Below are 12,246 nucleotides of genomic sequence, written 5' to 3' on the forward strand. Positions count from 1 at the left end.
GTATTGAATCGGGACGCAATTTGAGTGTTCCATCGTCATTAGGAAGCCCTGAATGTTGCAATTAACTATCAGTTTTTCGTCCCATTCGATAATCTAGACTCATGGGAGAACGACCATAAGGTGCCCGAGGCAGCAATAGACCCATGGAGACAAGTCTGCTGGAGGACGATGTATTGAATCGGGACGCAATTTGAGTGATCCATCGTCATTAGGTGGCCCTGAACGTTACAATTCACTATCAGTTTTTCGTCCCATTAGATAAACAAGACTCACAGCAGAACGGCCATAAGGTGCCCGAGGCAGCAATAGACCCATGGAGTCAAGTCGGCTGGAGGACGATGTATTGAATCGGGACGCAATTTGTGTGGTCCATCGTCATTAGGTGGCCCTGAATATTACAATTCACTATCAGTTTTTCGTCCGATTCGAAAATCTTTGACTCACAGCAGAACTGCCATAAGGTGCCCGAGGCAGCAATTGACCCATGGAGACAAATCTGCTGGAGGACGATGTATTGAATCGGGACGCAATTTGAGTGATCCATCGTCATTAGGTGGCCCTGAAAGCTACAATTCACTCTCAGTTTTTCGTCCGATTCGAAAATGTTTGACTCACAGCAGAACGGCCATAAGGTGCCCGAGGCAGCAATAGACCCATGGGGACAAGTCTGCTGGAGGACGATGTATTGAATCGGGACGCAATTTGAGTGATCCATCGTCATTAGGTGGCCCTGAACGTTACAATTCACTATCAGTTTTTCGTCCCATTCGATAATCTAGACTCACAGCAGAAAGGCCATAAGGCGCCCGAGGCAGCAATAGACCCATGGAGTCAAGTCGGCTTGAGGACGATGTATTGAATCGGGACGCAATTTGAGTGATCCATCGACATTAGGTGGCCCTGAACGTTGCAATTCACTATCAGTTTTTCGTCCGATTCGAAAATCTTTGACTCACAGCAGAACGGCCATAAGGTGCCCGAGGCAGCAATAGCCCCATGGAGTCAAGTCGGCTGGTGGACGATGTATTGAATCGGGACACAATTTGAGTGATCCATCGTCATTAGGAGGCCCTGAATGTTACAATTCACTATCAGTTTTTCGTCCGATTCGAAAATGTTTGACTCACAGCATGTGTCCGAGGCAGCAATAGACCCATGGAGACAAGTCTGCTGGAGGACGATGTATTGAATCGGGACGCAATTTGAGTGTTCCATCGTCATTAGAAAGCCCTGAATGTTGCAATTAACTATCAGTTTTTCGTCCCATTCGATAATCTAGACTCACGGGAGAACGACCATAAGGTGCCCGAGGCAGCAATAGACTCATGGAGACAAGTCTGCTGGAGGACGATGTATTGAATCGGGAGGCAATTTGAGTGATCCATCGTCATTAGGTGGCCCTGAACGTTACAATTCACTATCAGTTTTTCGTCCCATTCGATAAACTAGACTCACAGCAGAACGGCCATAAGATTCCCGAGGCAGCAATGGACCCATGGAGTCAAGTCAGCTGGAGGACGATGTATTGAATCGGGACGCAATTTGTGTGGTCCATCGTCATTAGGTGGCCCTGAATGTTACAATTCACTATCAGTTTTTCGTCCGATTCGAAAATCTTTGACTCACAGTAGAACGGCCATAAGGTGCCCGAGGCAGCAATAGACCCATGGAGACAAGTCTGCTGGAGGACGATATATTGAATCGGGACGCAATTTGAGTGATCCATCGTCATTAGGTGGCCCTGAACGTTACAATTCACTATCAGTTTTTCGTCCGATTCGAAAATCTTTGACTCACAGCAGAACGGCCATAAGTTGCCCCGAGGCAGCAATAGACCCATGGAGACAAGTCTGCTGGAGGACGATGTATTGAATCGGGACGCAATTTGAGTGTTCCATCGTAATTAGGAGGCCCTGAACGTTACAGTTCACTATCAGTTTTTCGTCCGATTCGAAAATGTTTGACTCACAGCAGAACGGCCATAAGGTGCCCGAGGCAGCAATAGACCCATGGAGACAAGTCGGCTGGAGGACGATGTATTGAATCGGGACGCAATTTGAGTGATCCATCGTCATTAGGTGGCCCTGAAAGTTACAATTCACTTTCAGTTTTTCGTTCGATTCGAAAATCTTTACTCACAGCAGAACGGCCATAAGGTGCCCGAGGCAGCAATTGACCCATGGAGACAAGTCTGCTGGAGGACGATGTATTGAATCGGGACGCAATTTGAGTGATCCATCGTCATTAGGTGGCCCTGAACGTTACAATTCACTATCAGTTTTTCGTCCCATTCGATAATCTAGGCTCACAGCAGAACGGCCATAACGTGCCCGAGGGAGCAATAGACCCATGGAGTCAAGTCGGCTGGAGGATGATGTATTGGATCGGGACGCAATTTGTGTGGTCCATCGTCATTAGGTAGCCCTGAATGTTACAATTCACTATAACTTTTTCGTCCGATTCGAAAATCTTTGACTCACAGCAGAACGGCCATACGGTGCCCTAGGCAGCAATAGACCCATGGAGACAAGTCTGCTGGAGGACGATGTATTGAATCGGGACGCAATTTGAGTGTTCCATCGTCATTAGGAGGCCCTGTACGTTACAATTCACTATCAGTTTTTCATCCGATTCGAAAATATTTGAGTCACAGCAGAACGGCCATAAGGTGCCCGAGGCAGTAATAGACCCATGGAGACAAGTCTGCTGGAGGACGATGTATTGAATCGGGACGCAATTTGAGTGATCCATCGTCATTAGGTGGCCCTGAACGTTACAATTCACTATCAGTTTTTCGTCCGATGCGAAAATCTTAGAGTCACAGCAGAACGGCCATATGGTTCCCGAGGCAGCAATAGACCCATGGAGACAAGTCTGCTGGAGGACGATGTATTGAATCGGGAGGCAATTTGAGTGATCCATCGTCATTAGGTGGCCCTGAACTTTACAATTCACTATCAGTTTTTCGTCCGATTCGAAAATCTTTGACTCACAGCAGAACGGCCATAAGGTGCTCGAAGCAGCAATAGACCCAGGGAGACAAGTCTGCTGGAGGACGATGTATTGAATCGGGACGCAATTTGAGTGATCCATCGTCATTAGGTGGCCCAGAACGTTACAATTCACTATCAGATTTCGTCCCATTCGATAATCTAGACTCACAGCAGAAAGGCCATAAGGTGAACGAGACAGTAATAGACCTATGGAGTCAAGTCGGCTTGAGGACGATGTATTGAATCGGGACGCATTTTGTGTGGTCCATCGTCGTTAGGTAGCCCTGAATGTTACAATTCACTATCAGTTTTTCGTCCGATTCGAAAATCTTTGACTCACAGCAGAACGGCCATAAGGTTCCCAAGGCAGCAATAGCCCCATGGAGACAAGTCGGCTGGTGGATGATGTATTGAATCGGGACACAATTTGAGTGATCCATCGTCATTAGGTGGCCCTGAATGTTACAATTCACTATCAGTTTTTCGCCCGATTCGAAAATGTTTGACTCACAGCAGAACGGCCATAAGGTGCCCGTGGCAGCAATAGACCCATGGAGACAAGTCTGCTGGAGGACGATGTATTGAATCGGGACGCAATTTGAGTGATCCATCGTCATTAGGTGGCGCTGAACGTTGCAATTCACTATCAGTTTTTCGTCCGATTCGAAAATCTTTGACTCACAGCAGAACGGCCATAAGGTGCCCGAGGCAGCAATTGACCCATGGAGACAAGTCTGCTGGAGGACGATGTATTGAATCGGGACGCAATTTGAGTGTTCCATCGTCATTAGGAAGCCCTGAATGTTGCAATTAACTATCAGTTTTTCGTCCCATTCGATAATCTAGACTCACGGGAGAACGACCATAAGGTGCCCGAGGTAGCAATAGACCCATGGAGACAAGTCTGCTGGAGGACGATGTATTGAATCGGGACGCAATTTGAGTGATCCATCGTCATTAGGTGGCCCTGAACGTTACAATTCACTATCAGTTTTTCCTCCCATTCGATAAACTAGTCTCACAGCAGAACGGCCATAAGATGCCCGAGGCAGCAATAGACCCATGGAGACAAGTCTGCTGGAGGACGATGTATTGAATCGGGACGCAATTTGAGTGATCCATCGTCATTAGGTGGCCCTGAACGTTACAATTCACTATCAGTTTCTCGTCCGATTCGATAATCTTTAACTCACAGCAGAACGGCCATAAGGTGCCCTAGGCAGCAATAGACCCATGGAGACAAGTCTGCTGGAGGACGATGTATTGAATCGGGACGCAATTTGAGTGTTCCATCGTCATTAGAAAGCCCTGAATGTTGCAATTAACTATCAGTTTTTCGTCCCATTCGATAATCTAGACTCACGGGAGAACGACCATAAGGTGCCCGAGGCAGCAATAGACTCATGGAGACAAGTCTGCTGGAGTACGATGTATTGGATCGGGACGCAATTTGTGTGGTCCATATCATTAGGTAGCCCTGAATGTTACAATTCACTATAACTTCGTCCGATTCGAAAATCTTTGACTCACAGCTGAACGGCCATAAGGTGCCCGAGGCAGCAATAGACCCATGGAGACAAGTCTGCTGGAGGACGATGTATTGAATCGGGACGCAATTTGAGTGATCCATCGTCATTAGGTGGCCCTGAACGTTACAATTCACTATCAGTTTTTCGTCCGATTCGAAAATCTTTGATTCACAGCAGAACGGCCATAAGGTGCCCGAAGCAGCAATAGACCCATGGAGACAAGTCTGCTGGAGGACGATGTATTGAATCGGGACGCAATTTGAGTGATCCATCGTCATTAGGCGGCCCTGAATGTTACATTTCACTATCAGTTATTCGTCCGATTCGAAAATCTTTGACTCACAGCAGAACGGCCATAAGATGTCCGAGGCAGCAATAGCCCCATGGAGACAAGTCTGCTGGAGGACGATGTATTGAATCGGGACGCAATTTGAGTGATCCTTCGTCATTAGGTGGCCCTGAAAGTTACAATTCACTATCAGATTTCGTCCCATTCGATAATCTAGACTCACAGCAGAAAGGCCATAAGGTGCCCGAGACAGCAATAGACCCATGGAGTCAAGTCAGCTTGAGGACGATGTATTGAATCGGGACGCAATTTGTGTGGTCCATCGTCATTAGGTAGCCCTGAATGTTACAATTCACTATCAGTTTTTCGTCCGATTCGAAACTCTTTGACTCACAGCAGAACGGCCATAAGGTGCCCGAGGCAGCAATAGACCCATGGAGACAAGTCTGCTGGAGGACGATGTATTGAATCGGGACGCAATTTGAGTGATAAATCGTCATTACGTGGCGCTGAACGTTGCAATTCACTATCAGTTTTTCGTCCGATTCGAAAATGTTTGACTCACAGCAGAACGGCCATAAGGTGCCCGAGGCAGCAATTGACCCATGGAGACAAGTCTGCTGGAGGACGATGTATTGAATCGGGACGCAATTTGAGTGTTCCATCGTCATTAGGAAGTCCTGAATGTTGCAATTAACTATCAGTTTTTCGTCCCATTCGATAATCTAGACTCACGGGAGAACGACCATAAGGTGCCCGAGGCAGCAATAGACCCATGGAGACAAGTCTGCTGGAGGACGACGTATTGAATCGGGATGCAATTTGAGTGATCCATCGTCATTAGGTGGCCCTGAACGTTACAATTCACTATCAGTTTTTCGTCCCATTCGATAAACTAGACTCACAGCAGAACGGCCATAAGATGCCCGAGGCAGCAATAGACCCATGGAGTCAAGTCGGCTGGAGGACGATGTATTGAATCGGGACGCAATTTGTGTGGTCCATCGTCATTAGGTGGCCCTGAATGTTACAATTCACTATCAGTTTTTCGTCCGATTCGAAAATCTTTGACTCACAGCAGAACTGCCATAAGGTGCCCGAGGCAGCAATTGACCCATGGAGACAAATCTGCTGGTGGACGATGTATTGAATCGGGACGCAATTTGAATGTTACATCGTCATTAGGAAGCCCTGAATGTTACAATTAACTATCTGTTTTTCGTCCCATTCGATAATCTAGACTCACGGGAGAACGACCATAATGTGCCCGCGGCAGCAATAGACCCATGGAGACAAGTCTGCTGGAGGACGATGTATTGAATCGGGACGCAATTTGAGTGATCCGTCGTCATTAGGTGGCCCTGAACGTTACAATTCACTATCAGTTTTTCGTCCGATTCGAAAATCTTTGACTCACAGCAGAACGGCCATAAGGTGCCCGAGGCAGCAATAGACCCATGGAGACAAGTCTGCTGGAGGACGATGTATTGAATCGGGACGCAATTTGAGTGATCCATCGTCATTAGGTGGCCCTGAACGTTACAATTCACTATCAGTTTTTCGTCCGATTCGATAATCTTTGACTCACAGCAGAACGGCCATAAGGTGCCCTAGGCAGCAATAGACCCATGGAGACAAGTCTGCTGGAGGACGATGTATTGAATCGGGACGCAATTTGAGTGTTCCATCGTCATTAGGAGGCCCTGAACGTTACAATTCGCTATCAGTTTTTCGTCCGATTCGAAAATATTTGAGTCACAGCAGAACGGCCATAAGGTGCCCGAGGCAGTAATGGACCCATGGAGACAAGTCTGCTGGAGGACGATGTATTGAATCGGGACGCAATTTGAGTGATCCATCGTCATTAGGTGGCCCTGAACGTTACAATTCACTATCAGTTTTTCGTCCGATTCGAAAATCTTAGAGTCACAGCAGAACGGCCATAAGCTGCCCGAGGCAGCAATAGACCCATGGAGACAAGTCTGCTGGAGGACGATGTATTGAATCGGGACGCAATTTGAGTGATCCATCGTCGTTAGGTGGCCCTGAATGTTACAATTCTCTATCAGTTTTTCGTCCGATTCGAAAATCTTTGACTCACAGCAGAACGGCCATAAGGTGCCCTAGGCAGCAATAGACCCATGGAGACAAGTCTGCTGGAGGACGATGTATTGAATCGGGACGCAATTTGAGTGTTCCATCGTCATTAGGAGGCCCTGAACGTTACAATTCACTATCAGTTTTTCGTCCGATTCGAAAATATTTGAGTCACAGCAGAACGGCCATAAGGTGCCCGAGGCAGTAATAGACCCATGGAGACAAGTCTGCTGGAGGACGATGTATTGAATCGGGACGCAATTTGAGTGATCCATCGACATTAGGTGGCCCTGAACGTTACAATTCACTATCAGTTTTTCGTCCGATGAGAAAATCTTAGAGTCACAGCAGAACGGCCATAAGGTGCCCGAGACGGCAATAGACCCATGGAGACAAGTCTGCTGGAAGACGATGTATTGAATCGGGACGCAATTTGAGTGATCCATCGTCATTAGGTGGCCCTGAACGTTACAATTCACTATCAGTTTTTCGTCCGATTTGAAAATCTTTGACTCACAGCAGAACGGCCATAAGGTGCCCGAGGCAGCAATAGACCCATGGAGACAAGTCTGCTGGAGGACGATGTATTGAATCGGGACGCAATTTGAGTGATCCACCGTCATTAGGTGGCCCTGATCGTTACAATTCACTATCAGATTTCGTCCCATTCGATAATCTAGACTCACAGCAGAAAGGCCATAAGGTGCCCGAGACAGCAATAGACCCATGGAGTCAAGTCGGCTTGAGGACGATGTATTGAATTGGGACGCAATTTGTGTGCTCCATCGTCATTAGGTAGCCCTGAATGTTACAATTCACTATCAGTTTTTCGTCCGATTCGAAACTCTTTGACTCACAGCAGAACGGCCATAAGGTGCCCGAGGCAGCAATAGACCCATGGAGACAAGTCTGCTGGAGGGCGATGTATTGAATCGGGACGCAATTTGAGTGATCCATCGTCATTAGGTGGCCCTGAACGTTACAATTCACTATCAGATTTCGTCCCATTCGATAATCTAGACTCACAGCAGAAAGGCAATAAGGTGCCCGAGGCAGCAATAGACCCATGGAGTCAAGTCGGCTTGAGGACGATGTATTGAATCGGGACACAATTTGAGTGATCCATCGTCATTAGGCGGCCCTGAATGTTACAATTCATTATCAGTTTTTCGTCCGATTCGAAAATGTTTGACTCACAGCAGAACGGCCATAAGGTGCCCGAGGCAGCAATTGACCCATGGAGACAAGTCTGCTGGAGGACGATGTATTGAATCGGGACGCAATTTGAGTGTTCCATCGTCATTAGGAAGTCCTGAATGTTGCAATTAACTATCAGTTTTTCGTCCCATTCGATAATCTAGACTCACGGGAGAACGACCATAAGGTGCCCGAGGCAGCAATAGACCCATGGAGACAAGTCTGCTGGAGGACGATGTATTGAATCGGGATGCAATTTGAGTGTTCCATCGTCATTAGGTGGCCCTGAACGTTACAATTCACTATCAGTTTTTCGTCCCATTCGATAAACTAGACTCACAGCAGAACGGCCATAAGATGCCCGAGGCAGCAATAGACCCATGGAGTCAAGTCGGCTGGAGGACGATGTATTGAATCGGGACGCAATTTGTGTGGTCCATCGTCATTAGGTGGCCCTGAAAGTTACAATTCACTATCAGTTTTTCGTCCGATTCGAAAATCTTTGACTCACAGCAGAACTGACATAAGGTGCCCGAGGCAGCAATTGACCCATGCAGACAAATCTGCTGGAGGACGATGTATTGAATCGGGACGCAATTTGAATGTTACATCGTCATTAGGAAGCCCTGAATGATACAATTAACTATCAGTTTTTCGTCCCATTCGATAATCTAGACTCACGGGAGAACGACCATAAGGTGCCCGCGGCAGCAATAGACCCATGGAGACAAGTCTGCTGGAGGACGATGTATTGAATCGGGACGCAATTTGAGTGATCCATCGTCATTAGGTGGCCCTGAACGTTACAATTCACTATCAGTTTTTCGTCCGATTCGAAAATCTTTGACTCACAGCAGAACGGCCATAAGCTGCCCGAGGCAGCAATAGACCCATGGAGACAAGTCTGCTGGAGGACGATGTATTGAATCGGGACGCAATTTCAGTGATCCATCGTCGTTAGGTGGCCCTGAATGTTACAATTCACTATCAGTTTTTCGTCCGATTCGAAAATCTTTGACTCACAGCTGAACGGCCATAAGGTGCCCTAGGCAGCAATAGACCCATGGAGACAAGTCTGCTGGAGGACGATGTATTGAATCGGGACGCAAATTGAGTGTTCCATCGTCATTAGGAGGCCCTGAACGTTACAATTTACTATCAGTTTTTCGTCCGATTCGAAAATATTTGAGTCACAGCAGAACGGCCATAAGGTGCCCGAGGCAGTAATAGACCCATGGAGACAAGTCTGCTGGAGGACGATGTATTGAATCGGGACGCAATTTGAGTGATCCATCGACATTAGGTGGCCCTGAACGTTACAATTCACTATCAGTATTTCGTCCGATGAGAAAATCTTAGAGTCACAGCAGAACGGCCATAAGGTGCCCGAGGCAGCAATAGACCCATGGAGACAAGTCTGCTGGAGGACGATGTATTGAATCGGGACGCAATATGAGTGATCCATCGTCATTAGGTGGCCCTGAACGTTACAATTCACTATCAGTTTTTCGTCCGATTCGAAAATCTTTGACTCGTAGCACAACGGCCATAAGGTGCCCGAGGCAGCAATAGACCCATGGAGACAAGTCTGCTGGAGGACGATGTATTGAATCGGGACGCAATTTGAGTGATCCATCGTCATTAGGTGGCCCTGAACGTTACAATTCACTATCAGTTTTTCGTCCGATTCGAAAATCTTTGACTCACAGCAGAACGGCCATAAGGTGCCCGAAGCAGCAATAGACCCATGGAGACAAGTCTGCTGGAGGACGATGTATTGAATCGGGACGCAATTTGAGTGATCCATCGTCATTAGGCGGCCCTGAATGTTACAATTCACTATCAGTTATTCGTCCGATTCGAAACTCTTTGACTCACAGCAGAACGGCCATAAGGTGCCCGAGGCAGCAATAGACCCATAGAGACAAGTCTGCTGGAGGACGATGTATTGAATCGGGACGCAATTTGAGTGATCCATCGTCATTAGGTGGCCCTGAACGTTACAATTCACTATCAGATTTCGTCCCATTCGATAATCTAGACTCACAGCAGAAAGGCAATAAGGTGCCCGAGGCAGCAATAGACCCATGGAGTCAAGTCGGCTTGAGGACGATGTATTGAATCGGGACGCAATTTGTGTGGTCCATCGTCATTAGGTAGCCTTGAATGTTACAATTCACTATCAGTTTTTCGTCCGATTCGAAAATCTTTGACTCACAGCAGAACGGCCATAAGGTGCCCGAGGCAGCAATAGACCCATGGAGACAAGTCTGCTGGAGGACGATGTATTGAATCGGGACGCAATTTGAGTGATCCATCGTCATTAGGTGGCGCTGAACGTTGCAATTCACTATCAGTTTTTCGTCCGATTCGAAAATCTTTGACTCACAGCAGAACGGCCATAAGGTTCCCGAGGCAGCAATAGCCCCATGGAGACAAGTCGGCTGGTGGATGATGTATTGAATCGGGACACAATTTGAGTGATCCATCGTCATTAGGTGGCCCTGAATGTTACAATTCACTATCAGTTTTTCGTCCCATTCGATAATCTAGACTCACGGGAGAACGACCATAAGGTGCCCGAGGCAGCAATAGACCCATGGAGACAAGTCTGCTGGAGGACGATGTATTGAATCGGGACGCAATTTGAGTGATCCATCGTCATTAGGTGGCCCTGAACGTTACAATTCACTATCAGTTTTTCGTCCCATTCGATAAACTAGACTCACAGCAGAACGGCCAAAAGATGCCCGAGGCAGCAATAGACCCATGGAGTCAAGTCGGCTGGAGGACGATGTATTGAATCGGGACGCAATCTGTGTGGTCCATCGTCCTTAGGTGGCCCTGAATGTTACAATTCACTATCAGTTTTTCGTCCGATTCGAAAATCTTTGACTCACAGCATAACTGACATAAGGTGCCCGCGGCAGCAATAGACCCATGAAGACAAGTCTGCTGGAGGACGATGTATTGAATCGGGACGCAATTTGAGTGATCCATCGTCATTAGGTGGCCCTGAACGTTACAATTCACTATCAGTTTTTCGTCCGATTCGAAAATCTTTGACTCACAGCAGAACGGCCATAAGGTGCCCGAGGCAGCAATAGACCCATGGAGACAAGTCTGCTGGAGGACGATGTATTGAATCGGGACGCAATTTGAGTGATCCATCGTCATTAGGTGGCCCTGAACGTTACAATTCACTATCAGTTTTTCGTCCGATTGTATAATCTTTGACTCACAGCAGAACGGCCATAAGGTGCCCTAGGCAGCAATAGACCCATGGAGACAAGTCTGCTGGAGGACGATGTATTGAATCGGGACGCAATATGAGTGATCCATCGTCATTAGGTGGCGCTGAACGTTACAATTCACTATCAGTTTTTCGTCCGATTCGAAAATCTTTGACTCACAGCAGAACGGCCATAAGGTGCCCTAGGCAGCAATAGACCCATGGAGACAAGTCTGCTGGAGGACGATGTATTTAATCGGGACGCAAATTGAGTGTTCCATCGTCATTAGGAGGCCCTGAACGTTACAATTTACTATCAGTTTTTCGTCCGATTCGAAAATTTTTGAGTCACAGCAGAACGGCCGTAAGGTGCCCGAGGCAGTAATAGACCCATGGAGACAAGTCTGCTGGAGGACGATGTATTGAATCGGGACGCAATTTGAGTGATCGATCGACATTAGGTGGCCCTGAACGTTACAATTCACTATCAGTATTTCGTCCGATGAGAAAATCTTAGAGTCACAGCAGAACGGCCATAAGGTGCCCGAGGCAGCAATAGACCCATGGAGACAAGTCTGCTGGAGGACGATGTATTGAATCGGGACGCAATATGAGTGATCCATCGTCATTAGGTGGCCCTGAACGTTACAATACACTATCAGTTTTTCGTCCGATTCGAAAATCTTTGACTCACAGCACAACGGCCATAAGGTGCCCGAGGCAGCAATAGACCCATGGAGACAAGTCTGCTGGAGGACGATGTATTGAATCGGGACGCAATTTGAGTGATCCATCGTCATTAGGTGGCCCTGAACGTTACAATTCACTATCAGTTTTTCGTCCGATTCGAAAATCTTTGACTCACAGCAGAACGGCCATAAGGTGCCCGAAGCAGCAATAGACCCATGG

This window comes from Schistocerca cancellata, chromosome 5 (genome assembly GCF_023864275.1).
Source record: "Schistocerca cancellata isolate TAMUIC-IGC-003103 chromosome 5, iqSchCanc2.1, whole genome shotgun sequence".
In the NCBI taxonomy this organism is placed as follows: Eukaryota; Metazoa; Arthropoda; class Insecta; order Orthoptera; family Acrididae; genus Schistocerca; species Schistocerca cancellata.